This window comes from Labeo rohita, chromosome 15, assembly GCF_022985175.1.
Source record: "Labeo rohita strain BAU-BD-2019 chromosome 15, IGBB_LRoh.1.0, whole genome shotgun sequence".
Classification (NCBI taxonomy): Eukaryota; Metazoa; Chordata; class Actinopteri; order Cypriniformes; family Cyprinidae; genus Labeo; species Labeo rohita.
Window position 1 is genome coordinate 25,761,772 of NC_066883.1, and position 22,698 is coordinate 25,784,469.

General features: G+C 31.5%; 1 protein-coding gene across 1 annotated transcript in view; it reads left to right on the forward strand.

Moving 5' to 3' along the window:
- The first annotated feature begins 10,318 nt into the window (after positions 1-10,318).
- si:ch211-137a8.2 (uncharacterized protein LOC777613 homolog) overlaps positions 10,319-22,698 on the forward strand; it is a 34,978-nt gene continuing 22,598 nt past the window's right edge. The window contains exon 1 of the mRNA XM_051130280.1: positions 10,319-10,545. The gene's annotated coding sequence lies outside the window, so the exon portion shown is untranslated. The remainder of the gene's footprint in view (positions 10,546-22,698) is intronic.

A 22,698-nucleotide genomic window follows, 5' to 3' on the forward strand; every position in this document is an offset into this window, starting at 1 on the left:
CAGTTCTGCATACGTTTATAGAGAACATCCAGTGTGGTTGTAAGCATCCATCTGTGCAGCCAGGATTTGCACAGTGCCACTGACAAGCATTGATATGATTTGGGCCAATAGGCAATTAACAAATGCATGACCTCCTCCAAACAGAGCTGGATGTTCATTGAGAACTCTCAACTATTTGGCTCTGCCAAGTCAAACTGATCTGGGGATGAAATTCAAGCTCCAGTGAGTTAGATAGATGTGCATCCCAAAAGGAAGTTTAACTATCTAATCTGAAGCAATCCATCCAAAGCGCAGACAAACGATGGCGGCTTTGAAGGTTACTCGCTCGCTTTTCTCAATGGGGTGCACTTACTACATTCAAATGATTTATGATCGAAGGTAAGACGTTGCTGTAGAGAATATCTGGGCTGCCACAGTTGTACTGTAGTTTGAGAAATAGACCTGGCAGATGGTGTTTGGATTTAAGATTAGCTGAGTCATTCTTTACTGAGGAAACAGGCCCTGATGGTGTCTTTTGCATAAACTGCATCTGGAAAAACTAATTCAGGCAGCTTTAGTCTGTCTGCTTATAAAGCTACATACTAGACCATGCTATTGCAGCATCTAAAAGAATAGTTCACCCAAAAATTAAAAAATGCCTGAAAATGTACTCACTCTTGTAGATGAGATGTAGATGAGTTTGTTTGTTTTGGAAAAATTTTGCATTACTTCATTTGGTCACCTTTAAAGTGAATGGGTGCCGTCATAATTTGAGTCTAAACAACTGATAAAACATCACAATAATCCACAAGTAATTCACTCATGTTAAGAAATCATTAAACTGTCACTTCTGGCCAAAATGCAAGTCCGTAATCCATAGTAACACATTCATATCCACAACATATTTGTTTAGAACTGTTTTAGACTGTTTATGCTTGTAAGCGGTGCTTTATCTGTGCTTATTTCTCTCCTGATTGATACAAGACACTTTATTTGATAGGCTGGACTCACTACTTGTGGATTATTGTGATGTTTTAATCAGCTGTTTGAGCTCTCATTCTGACGGCACCCATTTACTTCAGAATCATCCTTTGGTGAGCAAGTCATATAATGCTAAATTTGCCTTGAATGAATCACTGAATTATTTACTTTGTAATGGCTGTCTTTATAAATGAATCATTTGAATATTTGCTTAACAGATTCTTTCAAGAATGCTGATTCATTCAAGTGACTGCGTCGAATGAATCACTGATTCATTTTCTTTGTAATGACTGTCTTTATAAGTGAATCATTAGAATTTTTCGCTTAACAGATTCTTTCAAGAACATTGATTCATTCGAGGGACTGCATCGAATTAATCATTGAATCACTTGCTTTGTAATGACTGCCTTTATAAGTGAATCATTAGAATTATTCACTTAGATTTTTTCACGAACAATGATTTATTCAAGTGATTGTGTCAAAAATTTTTATTGAATCATTTACTTTGTAATGAATGTCTTTAGAAGTGAATCATTAGAATTATTCACTTAACAGATTCTTTTAGGAATGCTGATTCATTCAAGTGATTGCGTCAAATGAATCACTGAATCATTTACTTTGTAATGAATGTTTCCACAAGTAAATCATAAGAATTATTGGCTTCAAATGATTCTGTCAAGAATGTTGATTCATTAAAGTGAAGGCATTGAATGAATCATTGAATCACTTATTTTGTTATGACTGTCTTTATAAGTGAATCATTTGAATTATTCACTTAACAGATTCTTTCAAGAACTCCGATTCATTCAAGTGACTACATTGAATAAATCACTGAATCATTTACTTTGTAATGATCATCTTTATAAGTGAATCATTAGAATTACTGGCTTAATAGATTCTGTCAAGAATGCTGATTCATTCAAGTGACTGTGTCGAATGAATCACTGAATCATTTACTTTGCAGTGACTGTCTTTATAAGTGAATCATTTAAATTATTCGCTTAACAGATTCTTTCAAGAACATTGATTCATTCGAGGGACTGCGTCGAATTAATCATTGAATCACTTGCTTTGTAATGACTGCCTTTATAAGTGAATCATTAGAATTATTCACTTAGATTCTTTCACGAACAATGATTTATTCAAGTGATTGCGTCAAATTCTTTACTGAATCATTTGCTTTGTAATGAATGTCTTTATAAGTGAATCATTAGAATGACTCACTTAACAGATTCTTTCAGGAATGCTGATTCATTCAAGTGATTGCGTCGAATGAATCACTGAATCATTTACTTTGTAATGAAAGTTTCCACAAGTGAATCATAAGAATTATTGGCTTCAGATGATTCTGTCAAGAACGCTGATTCATTCAAGTGAAAGCACTGAATGAATCATTGAATCACTTATTTTGTTATGACTGTTTTTATAAGTGAATCATTTGAATTATTCACTTAACAGATTCTTTCAAGAACTCTGATTCATTCAAGTGACTGCATCAAATAAATCACTGAATCATTTACTTTGTAATGTTTGTCTTTTTAAGTAATTCATTATAATTATTGGCTTAACAGATTCTGTCAGAAACACTGACTCATTCAAGTGACTGCATTGAATAAATCACTGAATCATTTACTTTGTAATGATCATCTTTATAAGTGAATCATTAGAATTACTGGCTTAGATTCTGTCAAGAATGCTGATTCATTCAAGTGACTGTGTCGAATGAATCACTGAATCATTTACTTTGCAGTGACTGTCTTTATAAGTGAATCATTTAAATTATTCGCTTAACAGATTCTTTCAAGAACATTGATTCATTCGAGGGACTGCGTCAAATTAATCATTGAATCACTTGCTTTGTAATGACTGCCTTTATAAGTGAATCATTAGAATTATTCACTTAGATTCTTTCACGAACAATAATTTATTCAAGTGATTGCATCAAATTCTTTACTGAATCATTTACTTTGTAATGAATGTCTTTATAAGTGAATCATTAGAATTATTCACTTAACAGATTCTTTCAGGAATGCTGATTCATTCGAGTGATTGCGTCCAATGAATCACTGAATCATTTACTTTGTAATGAATGTTTCCACAAGTGAATCATAAGAATTATTGGCTTCAAATGATTCTGTCAAGAACACTGATTCATTCAAGTGAATGCACTGAATGAATCATTGAATCACTTATTTTGTTATGACTGTTTTTATAAGTGAATCATTTGAATTATTCACTTAACAGATTCTTTCAGGAATGCTGATTCATTCAAGTGATTGTGTCGAATGAATCACTGAATCATTTACTTTGTAATGAATGTTTCCACAAGTGAATCATAAGAGTTATTGGCTTCAAATGATTCTGTCAAGAACGCTGATTCATTCAAGTGAATGCACTGAATGAACCATTGAATCACTTATTTTGTTATGGCTGTTTTTATAAGTGAATCATTTGAATTATTCACTTAACAGATTCTTTCAAGAACTCTGATTCATTCAAGTGACTGCATCAAATAAATCACTGAATCATTTACTTTGTAATGTTTGTCTTTTTAAGTAATTCATTATAATTATTGGCTTAACAGATTCTGTCAGAAACGCTGACTCATTCAAGTGACTGCATTGAATAAATCACTGAATCATTTACTTTGTAATGATCATCTTTATAAGTGAATCATTAGAATTACTGGCTTAGATTCTGTCAAGAATGCTGATTCATTCAAGTGACTGTGTCGAATGAATCACTGAATAATTTACTTTGTAATGAATGTTTCCACAAGTGAATCATAAGAATTATTGGCTTCAAATGATTCTGTCAAGAACACTGATTCATTCAAGTGACTGTGTCAAATAAATCACTGAATCATTTACTTTGTAATGACTGTCTTTATAAGTGAATCATTAAAATTATTGGCTTTAAATGATTCTTTCAAGAACGCTGATTCATTCAAGTGACTGCATTGAATGAATCACTGAATCATACTTTGTAATGACTGTTTTTATAGAAACAAACATGCTGGATGGCCTGAGGGTGAGTAAATGTTTGGAAAATCTTCATTATTGGGTTGAACTATTCTTTAAAAAAACTAAAAAAATCTAGTACATTTCCTACTTGTATTGGATCAGTGAGTCTGTGTGCACTGTTCTTTTATTCCTCTGGTGCCTGAGAGTGACAGGCAGCTGAACTACTGTATTAAAGGCCACGCTTCTTCTTCACTGTTCCAGATGGCTGGAAAAGCAACTCGTATCTCATCCCAAGAAACTGCGTCTGCATCAGGTCAGCTTGATTTGTTACCCAGTCACAAAGCAATTAAAATTATGAACTGTGTGCCACAAACTCAGTCAAGCATCTGAAGGTCAGCTTTTTGATTTCAACTCTACACAAGCTGCCCCTCATATAGTGAGAGCTGATCAAATGTCACTGCGTAAATGTAAGCTCAGGAAAGGTATTTATCACAATGGACAGAAACTAGAGGAGTTATATAACACACAGTGGCCCCTCGAAAGTATTTAGACACTTAAGATGTATTATTACTTAGAAATGTATATATGTCTTTGCAATGGATAGTGTAATATCAAACTATGTGGGATTAATTTAAAAGACAATTTGTGTCCACTGAAAATTTGAGAAAGAAAAAATGCTGTGCATTTGAACAATAAAACAAACAAATAGTTTTCAGCAAACATAAAAAATAGTTTTCTCATTACTATTGTCTGGCTCTGTGTTGCATTTTATTTATTATGAAAAATGCTGTATACTGTATACACATTTGGACTGAATTAAAAAAGTTTCTTATAATAACATATTTTAGACAAACCATTAGTTCTAGTCCTCAAACCTGAGAAGAGTTTTATATTTAAACCAGTAGTGTCTGTTTTTATGAGCGAGTGATCTGAATCATCCTCCAAATTGATTTTTTTAATCACAATCATTAATTCAATGAAACAAAAGGGAATCATCTGAATTATTCGCTTAACAGATTCTTTTAAGAATGCTGATCCATTCAAGTGACTGCATCGAATGAATCACTGAAATATTTGCTTTGTAATGACTGTCTTTATAAGTGAATCATTACAATTATTCACATAACAGATTCTGTCAAGAACGCTGATTCATTCAAGTGACTACGTCAAATGAATCACTGAATCATTTACTTTGTAATGATTGTCTTTATAAGTGAATCAGAATTTTTTGGCTTACCGGATTCTTTCAAGAACGCTGATTCATTCAAGTGATTGCGTCGAATGAATCACTGAATCTTTATGAATGAATCGTTAGAATTATTTGCTTACTAGATTCTGTCAAGAACACTGATTCATTCAAATGACTTTGTTGAATGAATCACTGAATCATTTACTTTGTAACGACTGTCTTTATAAGTAAATCGTTAGAATTATTCACCTAACAGATTCTTTCAAGAATGCTGATTCTATCAAGTGACTACGTCAAATGAATCACCGAATCATTTACTTTATAATGACTGTCTTAATAAGTGATTCAGTTGAATTATTGGCTTAACAGATTCTTTCAAGAATGCTGATTCATTCAAGTGATTGCGTCAAATGAATCACTGAATCATTTACTTTGTAATTACTGTCTTTATAAGTGAATCATTAGAATTACTGGCTTAACAGATTCTGTCAAAAACACTGATTCATTCAAGTGACTGCGTCAAATGAATCACTGAATCATTAACTTTCTAATAACTGTCTTTATAAGTGAATCATTAAAATTACTGGCTAAACAGATTCTGTCAAGAATACTGATTCATTCAAGTGAATGCGCTGAATGAATCACTGAACCTTTATGAATTAATCGTTAGAATTGTTGGCTTACTAGATTCTATTAAAAACGCTGATTCATTCAAATGACTTCGTTGAATGAATCATTGAATCATTTACTTTGTAATGACTGTCTTTATAAGTGAATCGTTAGAATTACTCACCTAACAGATTCTTTCAAGATTGCTGATTCTTTTTTTTAAGTGACTGCGTCGAATGAATCACTGAATCGTTTACTTGTAATGACTGTATAAATAAGTGATTCAGCTGAATTATTGGCTTAACAGATTCTTTCAAGAATGCTGATTCATTCAAGTGACTGCGTTAAATAAATCACTGAATCATTTACTTTGTAATGACTGTCTTAATAGTTGATTTAATTGAATTATTGGCTTAACAGATTCTGTCAAGAACGCTGATTCATTTAAGTGACTGCCTCGAATGAATCACTGAAACATTTACTTTGTTCACTGGTAGCAGACTTTCCCTTATAAAGTTAACCATGGTTTCATTGCAGTAAAAGTGTAGTAACCATGGTTTTTTGGCGTATTGATTACCATTTGTATAACCACAGTTTTACTACAAATACCACGGTTAATTTGTGATTACCATGGTTAAACTATAGTAACCATGGCTTTTTGGTTTTATTTGTAGTAAAACCATGGTTGATTTTTGTAAGGGCTTGCTTGTGTGTTATTACTTTGAATATATTTTTATAATATAGATAGGAGTTATATAATATAATAGGAGTTAGAAACAACATATTATCTTTATAATATCATACTTAGGCCTATATTTGTTTTAAACGTGACTGTATTCCTGGTGAAAAAACCAGCATATGCTGGTAGCTATGTTTTGATGCTGGGATGCTGGTTAGGTATGTTTTGATGCTGGTTTAAGCTGGTCCTTTGCTGGTTCATGCTGGTCATGTTGCTGGTCAAGGACCAGCATAAACCGGCAAAGAACCAGCATAAACCAGCTAAGGACAAGCATAGACCAGCAAAGGACCATCTTAAACCAGCATCAAAACATAGCTACCAGCATATGCTGTTTTTTTCACCAGGGATACAATATTTGATATATTAATATTTTAGACTCTCACAAGGTTATTTGTCAGTCAGTGATGACAGTTTACTTTATGTAAACACCCGATCTAAAGAATACATCTTTATAATACCTATTTAAAAGATCATTCACCTAATTTTTGTAATATTTTCCTGAACCAGATTTTTCTGCTCACGTCACTCTACAAAAAAAAAGAATGTCTGCAAGTCTGCCAGAAAATCAAATATTCAGTTTGCTCTAGAGTCACTTACGATAATAATCTATCTCCAGAGGACTGTGTTATTACTGTTTATTTTGAGTCGATTAATCATCTCCGCAACCCGGTTCTGACCGAACATGCTCAGCAGACTGTGGAGGCCACACAAGGTGACACAGGGAACCGAGAGAGAGAGAGCGCTAAGCTAAAATATTTAACAACCAAGACAAGATTCAGACAACACAGCCTCTTTTTTGTGACGGTGGGGGCATTTGAGTGAGGATGTTAAGGCTCATTTTCTTTGCTCGTTTCTTTGCTGCTTGAAACACAGTGGTGACCTAATTTCGTCTGCTTTGGCTCATGAGCTAACAAATGCGAACAAAGCTTCTGGAGTCCTTTGAAACCCCTCCAAATAAGACGTCTTATATTAGCACACTCATTTGACACGCTTTGAGGTTTACAGTACTGCAATGAAAGGAGGATATTGACAAAGGCCGAGATCAAAGGACGACGATGAATGTGTTAAACAGTTCACGGAACGACCAGAAGAGGGAGACGTTCTATTAGAAGACTTGCATCTGGATGACGGCATTACATAATTAGAATAACGTTGAATGATTCATTGGAAGAATGGAGTTAATTTATGCGAACTGACAGAATTGTGTCATACTTTATGTTTGTAAGGCTGATGCTGTCTACAGAAAAGCAGCAACCGTTTGAACAGCCAGAGGTGACATTAATATGTAATAACATTAATATATTGTTTTTATCTGTAGCTTTAAAACGACTTAATGGTGAGTAAATGATGACAGCTTTTTCATTTTGGGGTGAACTGTCCCTTTAAATCATTGCTCTTGGTTTATAATGAAGCTTGTGACCTTTTCACCTCTCAATCTCAATGGACACATCTCTATTGTTTTCTTCTCATGCAAATTCAGGGTTTTTTCTTAGCTGCAGAAGTAAATGCACTCCACTGCATAATTACACTGTGTTTTATTCATAATTAGCAGAGTGACCGATTCATTCTGACGTGAGCGATGAATCACCGGACCCCTCCCCACTCAGAGTTATGAACATATGCGGGAGCCGTACCTCCTTACTGGGTGAGGAAAGAGACAAATGGTGACTGCATGAGTGAACACGGGGTACATGAGTGAAGGTTGGCCGGCGGGTCGGTGTACCCTGGTGTATTAGTACCGTCTGCTCACACATGCTCTTCAAGGGGGCTAAATGGTGTCCTGCCAAGTTCATATCTAGCAGTTGTCAGACTGAACTGGCCCCTTATGGGACCTTTTTCTTTGTTTCCCTGTAATCAACTCCTATGGGACATCTGCCTATTAATATACAGTGAGCTAATCCATCCCTCTAGTATAACATACATTCATGCTGCAGTTTCCTAGCCTAAACAGCTGATTTTGAAAGAAACACGCTGCACAAAGTATTTTGATGGCTCTTGTAAATGCTGACCTACTGGGGATTTTTTTTTAATCATACCTCTGGTTGAATTTTAATTAGTTTTATGATGTTTCCCGGTTATAAAGTTCGTTATATGAATATGGCTGTATTTGAATATGCATATTAGATTGCATATCATCACGCATGCAAGCTTTTGCACTTGTAAATAATAAAAATTCTGTTTACAGCCCAATATTGTCCCAGCAGCCCTATAAGATTTATAAAAAGGTTCAGAATACAAAAATACTGATTAGAAATAAGTACTGAATAGATATTGATTAGAAATAAGAAAAAAGTGAAGTTAAAAAAATATGTATGCCTTTTTTTTTTTTTTTTTTTTTTTTTTGCATTTTTCATGTCACTAGCAAAACAATGTATGTTTTAGTCCACTGGGACTGAGACTGATTTTAACTATATTAATGATCAGGAAGCATTCATGTATCCCTCTCTCTCATAGCTACATGGTGAGTAGATAGGCCCCATCATTTTGAGGTAAATGTGTTCAAAAGTCTGAAAAATCTGTGTGTAACTTTAAATAATGTTACTACCGAACTCACACTTTTTTTGTGAGTTATTAAATAACATTTTGTTTTTATGTGTGCAACTGTTCAGAACTGTGCTAGCCAACCATGTGCTGATTAGCATCTTTGAGGTTTAAAAGTATGTAAAATTGTCACTATCGAAACAGTCACGACAGAAACATTTGGTGGCGTTTCTTTGTTTTTTTGGGTGTTATTCCATAAAATTGTCACTACCGTAACAGTCACGACCAAAACCTGTCATCATTGTTTTGGTAGTGACAAAAGGGAACACATAATTCTTTATCTGAGTGAAATAAACAAAATTTTTGTATTTTATTATGTTTTAGTAGTGTTTTAGCGTGCAAGTAAAAATTCTGTAATGTGATTTGGTCACTACCAAAACATTACTGTCACTACCCAAAATGTGCAGTTACTACCGAAACATGGGATGTTTTGTCAAATATAATGCATAGTGAATTATCAGCTAAGATGTTATGATAGTGTTAGGTTCAAAATATACTCAAACTAATGAATCCTTAAGTTTGAAACTAGTATGATCAACTTTTTTTGCCTTTTACAAAGAAAAATTGGATTCACAATACAACAAAACTCATATATTACACTTGAAATATTAAAATTGTACTTATTATTGATTTACCTCTGAAAACTTTTAATAAAATAGAAAAATATATATTTACAATGTAAATGTAAGCAAAATTGTAATATGACAATATAACCCTTCTTATTAAATTATATATTACTGTGTTTTGGTATAGTGACAAATTTTTGGTAGAGGACAAATATTCCAAAATTTTCTAAAAAATATAATATGAGAATTAACTGCACAATTACTAGAAATGTGTATATTATCAAATTTGAAGACATACTAAATTAATACATATTCATTTTATTTTTTTCCAAGACATTTCTAACTCTGACTTTGAACCAATTCTGTAGAATGGCCCATAAAGGCTACCAACTGTTTTTTATAATTTTATGGCCCATAAAAATCTGTTTACAGGCCTCTATTCTGCTCTGAAAGGTCTCTAAATGCTCCTGAATTACATGCATTTATTTCCAAAATAACAGCACAGCAGAAATAAATACACACGTATCTTTAAATATTTGCAAACTTTACAAAGATGCACTTCTTTTTGCGTTGTCTTGATGTGTGGTGTATTTTCTCTTTCCCATTGTCCCATTTTATCTTCTTACAAAGATAACAATATATTTTATTTCCGTAAATAAATATCCGTGCCTGAAGTCACGCATTAGAGCTGCAAAGGTGAGTGGGCGGAGCGGGGGCGTGGCTTTTCCACCTGTGTCAGGTGACATTTCAATTTGCTTACAACTCAAAAAGACGGATGGCTATGTTAAGTGAACGGAAACAGAGTTTCTCTTTATCGCACAACATAACGTGGTTTCTTGTTTGATGTGTGTTAGTAAAGCATACCTGGCATTTCAAACTTGGGCAGAAGTATTTTCACCCCGAGGACGAAAACTTTTGCACCTGCATGATTCCTGAAACCCCGAGGGATTTCCTGAAGGAGACAACTGGAAGTTGGAGGTAAGACTGCTTTTGCACGTAAGTTTTAGGAGGAAGTGCATAACATTTTAATATCTACAGCATTTTTTGAAGCCGGAGTATTTTTATAACCGCGAGCAAACATTGTTTACGTATTTCTACGCCGCGTTTGTGTATTTAGCACGTGTGTTTCGTCAGCGTAGTTTGTAATTATAAACCCATGCGTATAAATAAAGTCATATTTATCACGTATTAAAATGAGAGATAAAAATTTAGGGCATCTATTAGGTTGTAGTTGCCCACGTGACTGCGTGCGAAGGGTGTGTTAAGTGTTTTGCGTCTACAAGCCATTGTTTTCAAAGTATTTAAATGTGTTTCTGTTTCTGTGGAATGGTATGCATGACTCACCTGGTTGACAATACCATGCCATCAGGTTACAGACCACTGCTGAATGTGATACTTTGTGCCCATTGATTATTCCCACAATGACATCTGATGCATCTTGTAGTTCAAACTGGGCCTGTATTCTGGGTCAAAGATCTTTTGTTGTTTGTCTAATTAATTATGGGCTTTAATGGTATTTTCGACCATATAGAGGCTCTACAACCTGCTTCATGCTTTAAAATATGCAATTTGGCAAAAGACACATTTTAGAATAGCAGTGATTAGCTAGTTATTAAAATGATCAAATATGGCAAATGGAAAAGAGTTGAGCAACAATATTAAACAAGTCAGCACTAGTATTTTAGCATATATTTTAGCAGCCAGAGTTTGTTTAAATTATGGCATTATTCATTTTCTTAAACAACTTAAGTACTACTTTCATCATGTATGGATTTTTCTTAAACTGTTATCCAACTCATGACCAACACTTCCTTTAAAATGTATTGTAAAGAAATGCAGACTGTGAATATTTGTTTGCAAAACTGTTTATACATTTCACATATTTATTCATAAGCTTTTAGATTAAAAGGTTTTTAGGATGAGAGCTAAAATGTATAATAGTTAACTATATAATAACTATTACATATTTTGTTTTTATTTATTTATTTTTAATCTGAATTTACTAATAAAATTCTGGATGTTTTATTTTATTTATTTTGATTTATTTTATTTATTTAAACAAACATTAATTATGAATATAAAAATATTAATATTATTTATTATTAATTATATAAAAATAAAATATTAATATTTTATTAATGATAGAGTAATGTTTGTGTGTTCTGTGTCTGTGTGTCTATAGATGGATAGATATGGTGTATATAATTAAACATTAATTATACATTATTTACAAAACAAACATTAATTATAAGTTATCAATAAATTGTAATATTTATATTAAATAATGTGATTTAAAAAATATGATTGTTATTGTATATTTAAAAATATATTTTAGTGTTTTTCTATGAATATACTAATAAAGATATTTAATTTTGTATTTATTTTTATTTAATTACACATTATCAATTATAAATTAAAATATTAGCATTATTTATAATAATAATATTATTATTATTATTATTATTATTATTATATTTAGAAATATTTTTCAGTGTTTTTATATGAATATACTAATAAAGATATTTCATTTGTATTTATTTTTATTTGATTACACATTATCAATTATATATTAATATTAACATTTATAATAATAGTAATACAAATAACTATTATTATTATTGTTATTATTTTTTAAAACGTCTAGTGTTTTTATATGAATTTACTAATAAAATTGAGATATTTTATTTATTTAATCACACATTATCAATATAAATTTTGAACATTATTTATAATAATAATAATAATAATAATGTAGTATATAAATAGTAGAAGTAGTAGTAGTATATAAACTATATAAATAGTATATAAATAATGTTTAAAAAATAATAATAAAATATTAAATAAATAAAATATAAAATAAAATATTTTTAAATTCATAATGCATTATTATTATTATTATTATTATTATGTGTCTGTGTATTGTAACCTCCTAAAGTTGTATCCTCCTTTATTTATTTTTTTTGTTTATTCATTTATTTTTGTGGTGCCATCATAAGCATAACAAATGCAATTTACAGTGTACTTAAAGGTTGGAAGAACCACACTGGCAAATCTCATGACATCATGACCTGAATGACATGAGAAATGTTCAATAGTTCATGTTTAGACAGCTGATTGTGAAACTAACAATCGCATAATAGCTTTTTCTTCCGTTTCATCCATCCGAGTGAATTTTAAGACTGCATGACTTGAACTGAATCAGTGTTGTACTTTTCTAGACATCTTGCTCTTATCTCAATCTTCCAGGAGCCTTCCAGTGAGCCCTTTAAAAACCATTAACTGATTTGCAGTCAATGTACCCTCTAATTTGATGTTTACGATTACTTTAGTTCATTTTTCAAACGTAGACCTACACCCACTGAGTCCCAACAAACTAGGGTTGAAGCAGTGTCAGGAGAACGTGCTGCGAGCACAGAGAATAAGTTCTCCTGCTTGTACTTGCCTGTTCTTTGGGTGCTGTTCTGTGGCTTCCTGTTTTAAACAGACCCCAGAATTGATTTTATTTAAAGAGTGTTCGTTGAAAGAAATGTATGTTGGTTTTAAAGGGCAAAAGAGGGCTTCCTGCTTTGTCTTTTCTTTCTAAATATCCCCTCCCAGGCCCATTATGGTTCAAGCCAGGGTATAGATGCGTTCAACAAAACACACTTCTTTGGCAGAATGACACCATGCTGAGTTTAATGATGAATGGCGTCATGCATCGGTTGTAATTGGCCATTCAGTCTAATGCTGCTCCTGGGTTTCATTGTTATGCTTTATTTAAAAAAAGAGCGCTTTCTCGTCACTGTTGCTACTGGCCGTTTGGTTGCTGAAACTGCAGATACCCCCTGAGCAGAGCTTTGTTTGAAAACCAGGAATCAGATTTCACCAACACTTGTAAAGGATGAATGATAGTTTTGTATTCTGGCTTTCACAGATGACGAAAGCAGGAGAGGGATGAATGTGATCGGTGATGTGGTTTTTAGCTTTAGTTTTTGGTTTTATACATGAATATTTTCATGTTAGCTGTTAAATAAAGTCAGGGATAATAATAAGAGAAAAAAATAAAATAGTAAGTCATGTATATTTTAAAGTTTATATATAAAATCCAGTACAAATATTAATTTATAATCAACAATGCATAAATTATTAATATAAAAATGTTTTGTTTATGATCAATTATTACAATACAATACTGTTATTTTAATAATAATAACAGTAATAATAATGTTTATTAATGTATATAATTAATAAATATAATAATATAATATACATATAATAATAATAATAATAATAATAATAATAATAATTTAATATAAATATAATAATATAATATAATTAATAATTAGTTATCAAAAAGTATGAATAATTAAAATGAAAATTACTATTATTAAGATTGCTAACAATAATAATATTAACTATAATTTGTAATATTATTATTATTATTATTATTACTATTTATCAATGAATAAAAATATTTATTAAATATTCATGTTAATATATAATATGAATTAATGTATAATTATTAAAACATAATAATAATGTTCATATCATAATGTATTATATTATTAGTATTTATTGTTGAAATTAATATTAACTCCCTTGTCAATAAATACAATTTATTAAATATTAATATTAATATTTTTAAATGTATTAGTATTGTTGTTGTTGCTGTTATTATTATTATTATTATTATTATTATTATTATTATTATTATTATTTTTTGTAAGTAACTGTTGAATTAGGTACATTGTTTTTTTTAATGTTGTTGTTGTTATTATTATTATTATTATTATTATTATTATTGTTATTAATAAAAATATTATGTTAATATTAATATTATATTAATAATATAAATGTTAATATTTTTGTTGTTGTGTGTAATTTTTAAATATTGTTTATGTAAATTATTATTATTATTATTGTTATTATTATATTAATTATTAAAATTATTAAATTAAATTATCAATAAATAAAATATTTTTTCGTCATATCAATGTTAGAATAATGTTATTTTTTTAATTTGTTGCTGTTGTTGTGTAATTTATTTTTAATTGTTTATGTGAATTATTTTCTTATCAAAAATTGAAAAATATGAGAATATAGAAATAAAAATGATTAATTAAAATAAAACACAATGAACCTGTTTTTTTTAATTATTATTATTATTATTATTATTATTATTACTATGAAGAACAACAACAACAATCACATAACACATATGCATAATAGTGTAATAATAATAGTGTATAGAAATGTATTTGGTATGCATATAACTGTGTATATGATAGATAATAATTATATGTGTGTGTGTGTATGTATGTGTGTATATATGTATGTAAATACAGTGACATAATAAAATAAAAAAATTTAAATTAATTAATTTCTAATTAAATATACATGAATTATTAATAAATATTACAATATATTATTTATTACAATATGTTACCGTTATAAATGTTATGTTATTGTGTGTGTTTGTCTTTTAGTAACTATTTTAAGTTCATTGTTAATTGTTATTCTTTATTTTTAAATTTTCTGTTCCCTTTGAATTGATTCGAGAGTTACATTCTGTCTTTATCTTTCTCCTGAGAGAATGACCTTGCTTCAGGCTACAACAGTGATGTGTCAAACAGACATTCAGCTGTGTAAAAACCTGCTGTCTGTCCTTGAATGAATCCTCAGTCATCAGGTGAATGAGTCTGCGTTATTCTCCCTGAGCACAACACCTGTCAGGCGTCTGCGAGCTGGGGAATCACAGCTGAGAGAACAATCATTTCCATCTCCAGCTACGACGCCTTCATGTGGAGCAGCAGAATTCATCTTTTTAACAAGAGCGCTTTTTGGAGTGCCTTGCCCTTGGCTATATGCTGCAATTAATAGATGACGTCCTCATTATACCTTTGATATAATCTCAAAACAGCAGATGATCTTTGTAGGGGTAAGCGATATTCCTGTAGACAATGTATCTATGAAATAAGTGTTTAATTTTCCAGTACGTACATATCTTTTCACACAAAATTCACGCAATTCAAAAACACCCTTTTCGCTTATTTCAGTTAATGTCACAAAACTAGCAAGCTAAGCAAGCAGTAGTACTGACAGCGACGTGTAAACATGGCTGAAGACTCAAAAAGAGGAACAGATGAACCAAATGCAAACCATTTATGCTGGATCCTCTCTGACTGATTCAAACTCATGACTTTGGTCATTCATTTCAAGCGATTTACTGTGCTTTCAAAAGCCAGATCAAATCAAAAAAGCCATTCATTTTCAAATTTAGATGCCGCTTGTAATGCATTGTAATAATGCAAATCATTTGATTCAGATTGGGACATCGGAGTGGGTTTGTGAATCATTTGACTTAGGTCATGACTTCAAATTGCAATCATTAGATTTAGACCGAAGCTTCATGGATCGTGATTCATTTGATTTAGATCAGAACGGGTTTGTGAATCATTTCATGAGTTGAATGATTCAACTCAAATGTTTTGTGATATGTAATTTGAAGTCCCGATCTAAATCAAATGATTCACAATACGCAAAGTTTTGATCTAAGCATGAATCATCATTCAGATCGGGACTTCAGAGCGTGGATCGCGAATCATTTGATTCAGATTGGGACTTCGGTGTGGGTTTGCAAATCATTTGACTTGGGTTGGTACCATTGTATATCTTGGATCATTTGATTTAGATCGAAACCGTGTATCACAGATCACTTGATTTAGATCAGAACGGGTTTGTGAATCATTTGACGAATAAAATTATTCAACTCAAATGATTCGTAATGTACAATTTGAAGTCCTGATCTAAATCAGACGAGTCACGATACGCAAAGTTCTGGTCTAAGTCAAGTGATTCATGATCCACGCTCCGAGTCCTGATCTGAAGTGATGGTTCGTGAATCATTTTTTCAGATCGGGACTTCAGAGCGTGGATCACAAATCATTTGATTCAGATTGGGACTTCGAAGTGGGTTTGTGAATTTGGCTTAGGTCATGACTTCAAATTGCAAATCATTCGATTTAGACTGAAACTTTATGGATCGTGATTCATTTGATTTAGGTCAGAACGGGTTTTTGAATATGCAATCTGAAGTCCCGATCTAAATCAAATGATTCACAATACGCAAAGTTTCGATCTAAGCACGAATCATCATTCAGATCGGGACTTCAGAGCATGGATTGCAAATCATTTGATTCATATCGGGACTTTGGAGCGTGGTTTGTGAAACATTTGACTTGGGTCAGGACTTCAAATTGTGTATTAAATCATTTGATTTTGATCGTAACATTGAATTGAATGATCTAAGGCAAATGATTCACAATCTGCGCTCCGAGTCCTGATCTGAAATGACGGTTCGTGAATCATTTTTCCAGATCGGGACTTCAGACCGTGGATTGCGAATCATTTGATTCAGATTGTGAGTTTTTCGAGCGGGTTCACGAATCATTTGACTTGGGTCGGGACTTCAAATTGTGTATCATGAATCACTTGATTTAGATTGGAACTGGTTTGTGAATCATCTCACAAATTGAATGATCTAAATCAAATGATTCACAATACGCGCTTCGAGTCCTGATCTGAAATGATGGTTTGTGAATCTTTCTTCCAAATCGGGACTTCAGAGCATGGATGACAAATCATTTGATTCAGGTCAGGACTTTGGAGTGGGTTTGTGAATCATTGAGGTCATGACTTCAAATCATGTATCGCGAATCATTCGGTTTAGATCGAAACTTTGTGGATCACGAATCACTTGATTTAGATCAGAACGGTTTTATGAATCATTTCACGAATTAAATGATTCAACTCACATGATTTGTGGAATGCAATTTGAAGTTCTGATCTAAGTCAAATGATTCACAATCCATGCTCTGAATCCTGATCTGAAACGATGGTTTGTGAATCATTATTCAGATTTGGACTTAAGAGCGAATCATTTCATTAAGATTGGGACTTTGGTGTGGGTTCATGAATCATTTGATTCAGTTCAGAACTTCAGAGATATTGACACTGGTGACAACAATTAAGAAATTTATTTGGTATAAAAAGTTTTGATATCATAAAGGCCTCATTCAAAGGGATCATCGGATGCAAACTTCAGTTTTACATGTTGTTTGAACATTAATGTGTGTTGGCAGTGTATGTACACATCTAACCTATAATGATAAAAATCCATGCAGTGGTTTTAATTAATCTGTAAAAATAATATCCCCTTTTTCAAATCGAGCCGTTCTCAGATGCCTGTTGGCATAAATGCGCGAATCATTCATGATCGAGCTTCACCTACAGCTCGAGTATAAGTTTTTTTTAATGAATCGCTATAATCACCTTTCCTAATAGCGTGCTAGTTAGCAAGTTTCGCCACTAAATGCGGCTAAGTAAACAATCTCTCAGAGCAGCAGAGAGAGGAGAGGGGCGGGGCGAGCAGAGCTCATTTGCATTTAAAGGAACAATCTCTCAGAATAGGATGACTTTTGCAGAGCTGATTTTGACAAGGTTAAAAGGGTGTTGTTTTACACAACCATTGAGAATTTTTAACCAAAGTATATTATAGACTTTTCATTAAGACCCTAAAGAATCATATCAACTTGTGGAAAATGGGCATCGATGACCCCTTTAAAGCAAAAATAACTATATTGTGATGTATATCATTACTGCTAAATAAAATGACTGGTATCGTGATAGAAGATTTTGATCATATCACCCACCCCTAGTTCTGTGTCGTCTGTTGTTTTTGGAACGGTGTTGTCTTAAGCATGGGAAATGAAGGCAATTCCAAGAGAATGCGCTTTGGGGACTCTCACCAGATTGCGAGTGCTGTAAATGGGATTAGAAGAAGCCTGGATTGGATTTGAAGGCTGATCTAGCTACTTGAATCACATACTGACAATTTCTCAGAGAGCATTCAGCTCCCATTAGGAGTATTAAGGCCATGGTCGGACTTAAATTGAGACACATTTTCTGTTTAATGGCAAATTAGAAGTAATGAACTGTAATTCACAGGACCGCCGCTCTTTTGCCCCTTTGCACAGCTTGGTCTCCGAGGGGCCCGAGGAGAGGAGGGGGGCCCGGTTCATCTCTTGCTTTGTGTGTGTGTAGTGGATCAGATCAGGTGTCCTGGCACTGGCCTCTTCTCCCTATCCGGGTGCTGAGAAAGGCTTGTTTGTTTGCGATTTGGGCCCGTGGTACCAAAGAGACAATGAGTGCAGTCTCTGGGAGGACGGGGAGGGAGAGCCGAGGGTTCGGGATCAGGGGGTGTGGAGCACCAGGGTCCTTATCTCCTCCGTCTTCACGAGCACCCATCACCGGAAACACAGATGTCCCTCAGGCCGCCTCCATGGGACAGCACAGACGGGAGTGGGTGGAACGCTGTCACCTCACTGGGAGTGTGTGCACACGTTTTCGATTAAAAATACATTTGCCCAACAGGTTGGCTCAATCGAGCAGAACTATTTTAGTCTGTCGTAGTTTTGTGACTCACACTGAGCAAATGGTGTTAAGGTTGTGCAGGTTTGTGTGGGGTTCGTCATATAAACCACTGGTTCTTCACTTGTTTTGATTGAGGACCAAGGATTTATTTTGGACATGAAGTGGGGATCCAACACGATTCTTTAGTTGTTTATTGTACATTAGTCTTTAAAACATCAAATTAAAAAAAGAAGGATTTTTTTTTTCTACCATGAGGTAGAAAAACATAAATCAAATATGCATTTGCATGCGTATATTGCAATATTTTTGTATAGTTTTGTATGTTAATTTTATTATTAGTATAATTATTAATAAATTTAAAGTAGTTGTAATGCACATTTTTCATTTATTAATTTTCATATTAATAGTTAGTGATATTTTATAGATGTTTTATGCATTTATTTTATTATTATTAAAGTTTTAGTTTTAATTTAGTTTTTAGTTTTAATCATTAAAGTTTTAATATTACATGTGATTTTTATTTTATTGTGTCATTGTATTATATTATAATTTTTCTCATACACATTTATAATGTATACAATATACTTTATTATTTGTTATTTTATAACTTTTATTATTTACACTTATATGCAGTGTTGTTTTTGTAATAATAATAATAAAATAGCATTGGTGCATTGTTTTTTTTATGTTAGGTATATATATATAATATTTTTTTATATTTATATTTTTCTAATAAATTTGAGATTTTTATTTAAAAAATTACATAATAAAAACACTTAGACACAATAATAATAATAATAATAATAATAATAATTCATTTAAAACCTTCACATTAATATTTAATATAAATATTTTTACTTAGAATTTATAATATTTATGCATGTTTTACTTGTTCGTGTTGTTGTTGTTAAGTAAATGTTTCATTTTTCATATTTATATTAATAGTGTTATGCAATTATTTTATAATTATTAATGTAGAAGTATGTTTCATTTATTAAAAATGTTATTTTATGTAGATGTTTTCATTGAAATTATATTAATATTATTAGTTTAAGTAGACGCATATTAAATTTTATTATTATTATGATTATTATTGATGATGATGATGATGATGATGATGATAAGGTAAGAGTATGTTTCATTTTATGAATACTTTTATTGTTATTTAATGTAGATATTCATTCAAATAAAATAAATAATAATCATTTCATTATTAATATTATTTTATATTAAAGTAGATGTATGAGTTTTAATTTTATTATTGTTTTATGTAGACGTGTTTTATTCATAATAATGATGATAATAATAATAAAGTAGAAGTATGTTTCATTTTATTAATACTTTCATTATTTCATGTAGATATTCATTTAAATAATATTAATATTAATAATAATTTCATTATTAATGTTATTTTACATTAAAATAGATATATAATGTTTAATTTTATTATTATTGTTTTATGTAGATGTGTTTTCATAATAATAATGATAATAATAATAAAGTAGACATAAGTTTAATTTTATCAATACTTTTATTATTTCATGTGTCTTCTTTTTTTTTATTATTATTATTATTATTATTATAATATTATTATTATTATTATTAAAGTAAAAGTATTTTTAGTTCTATTATTATTTTATGCTGTTTATGTGTTTTTAATAATAATAATAATAATGTATTGTTGTTGTTGTTAACTTTGTGTATATTGTATTATTATTATTATTATAATAATATTATTATTATTATTAATAATATTATTATTATTATTAGTAGTAGTAGTAGTAGTAGTAGTAGTAGTACTATTGGTATTATTATTTTCAATTTATTTATTTGTGTTGTTGGTAATATTATTTTTTTATTAATAATAGTTTAATTTTTTTTTTTTTTTTTCAAATACTGGCCAAATTAGTAGTATTTTTAATATTGCCAAGTGACTGAATTTGTGCAAAACATGGATTAACATGGATAATTTATTTTTTACATGGAAAAGAATTTTGCACTATACGGTTAGGTACCCACCAGTTCATAACTACTGCTATAAATTACACTGAACATCTTAACCCTTTGTACCCTTACTTGTGGTCTTTGTTCGTTGTTTGTTATTGTAGGAAAGTTAGCTTACGTCCCAAATGTTGGTCCACGAGTCTAATTAGTATTTACTATAGAGCTTTTCAGTGAAGTGATGTGATTGATTAGAGTCATTAGACACGCTGTTAAACTCATTTTTGTCCTCCACCTGAAATTAATCAATAGAATGTGGGCAGAAATTGTCGGTTATACTTTTGGCTTGGCAGCGTGTGGGATGAGATTCGGTACGAGCTCAGAGCTTGGCGAAAGCTTGGCTGTTTACTGCTTGGGATGAAAACAGCAGCAGTCTGAGCTTTTAGAGTGTTATGACCTTTCCCCGGCTTATCATAAACACAGCGAAGTAATTGTCATTGGCCACCGAAAGGGTAACATTACCTCCGTTTGCCGTGAGCTTTATTCAGCGCCAAGGAGACAAGCGCCGCTTTATTCACCATTAAGAAAGGAAAATAATGTTCTCCCCAGAGCAACGTTCATTTTCTGTGAGGGTGTTCTGTTGCCTGTACCGAGGTGTCATGTGATCTGGAAAAATGGCCTATAAAAGCTGAATAAGAAGCCCGAGAGTGATTCGAGCTTCATTGATGTGTTGAATGCATCATTACTTTTCATTTGCTTCCACATGCAGACTCATCCCGCGTCACCTTTCGCCTAAATGGAAGGGCTTTCTTTTTTTTTTTGTCCCCCGTCACACTCGCAGACTGCAGTTTGCGTGTTTATTCAAGTCCAGCTCATTCAAATGCGGGCTGTGTTATGGAAAGGTCCCCAGATGCACCTGCCTCGTCTGTTTCGAGCCAAACCACTGACACTGGCTGAATAGGATGACTAAGCATCTGTAATCCGGCCTGTCATTTACATCCTTGTGTGTCTCATGCTGCTTTCTGATCCTGCTGTCTATATTCATTTACTATGATCCTTGTCCATGGCTTTCTTGCAGGATTACACATATAAAATTACCATGGACAAGCTATCTGCGACCAGACTAGCAAAACGGGCGCATTTGTTACTTTTACACCTGTGAGAATTTATTTATTTATTAGTATTAGTATTTTTGGTTATATTGTAGTTTAGGTGTTTATTATTGTCATTTATTTTAATCATTTTGACTTTGACTTATATTTATGAATTTACAAAACACATTTTTAGGTTTGGTTTTAGTTATTTGAAGGTATATTTAGGTATTTTATGTGTTTATTTTGTAGTTTTTAGATTTTGTTTGACTTTAATTTAATTTGTATTAGTATTTATGTATGTATTTATTTTTATATGCATTTATTTGATTATATTAGTTTAGGATTTTATTTGACTTGGATCTAATTTATTAATGTATTTATGAACATTTATTGGCATATTTATGTTACTTTTACACCTGGGAGAACATACTTACTATTTATTTATTTATAGAGTATATATTTTTTTATTTTTTGATTATTGTGTGTTTAATTCATGTATTTATTTGATTATTTTAGATTTTTATTTGATTATTTTAGATTTTATTTGACTGGGATATTATTAATGTATTTATGAAACATTTGTTGACATTTATGTTTTTTTACACCTGTGAGAACTTACTTTATTTATTTATTTATTTATTTATTTATTTATTTATTTATTTATTGCATAGAGTTTTTTGTTTTT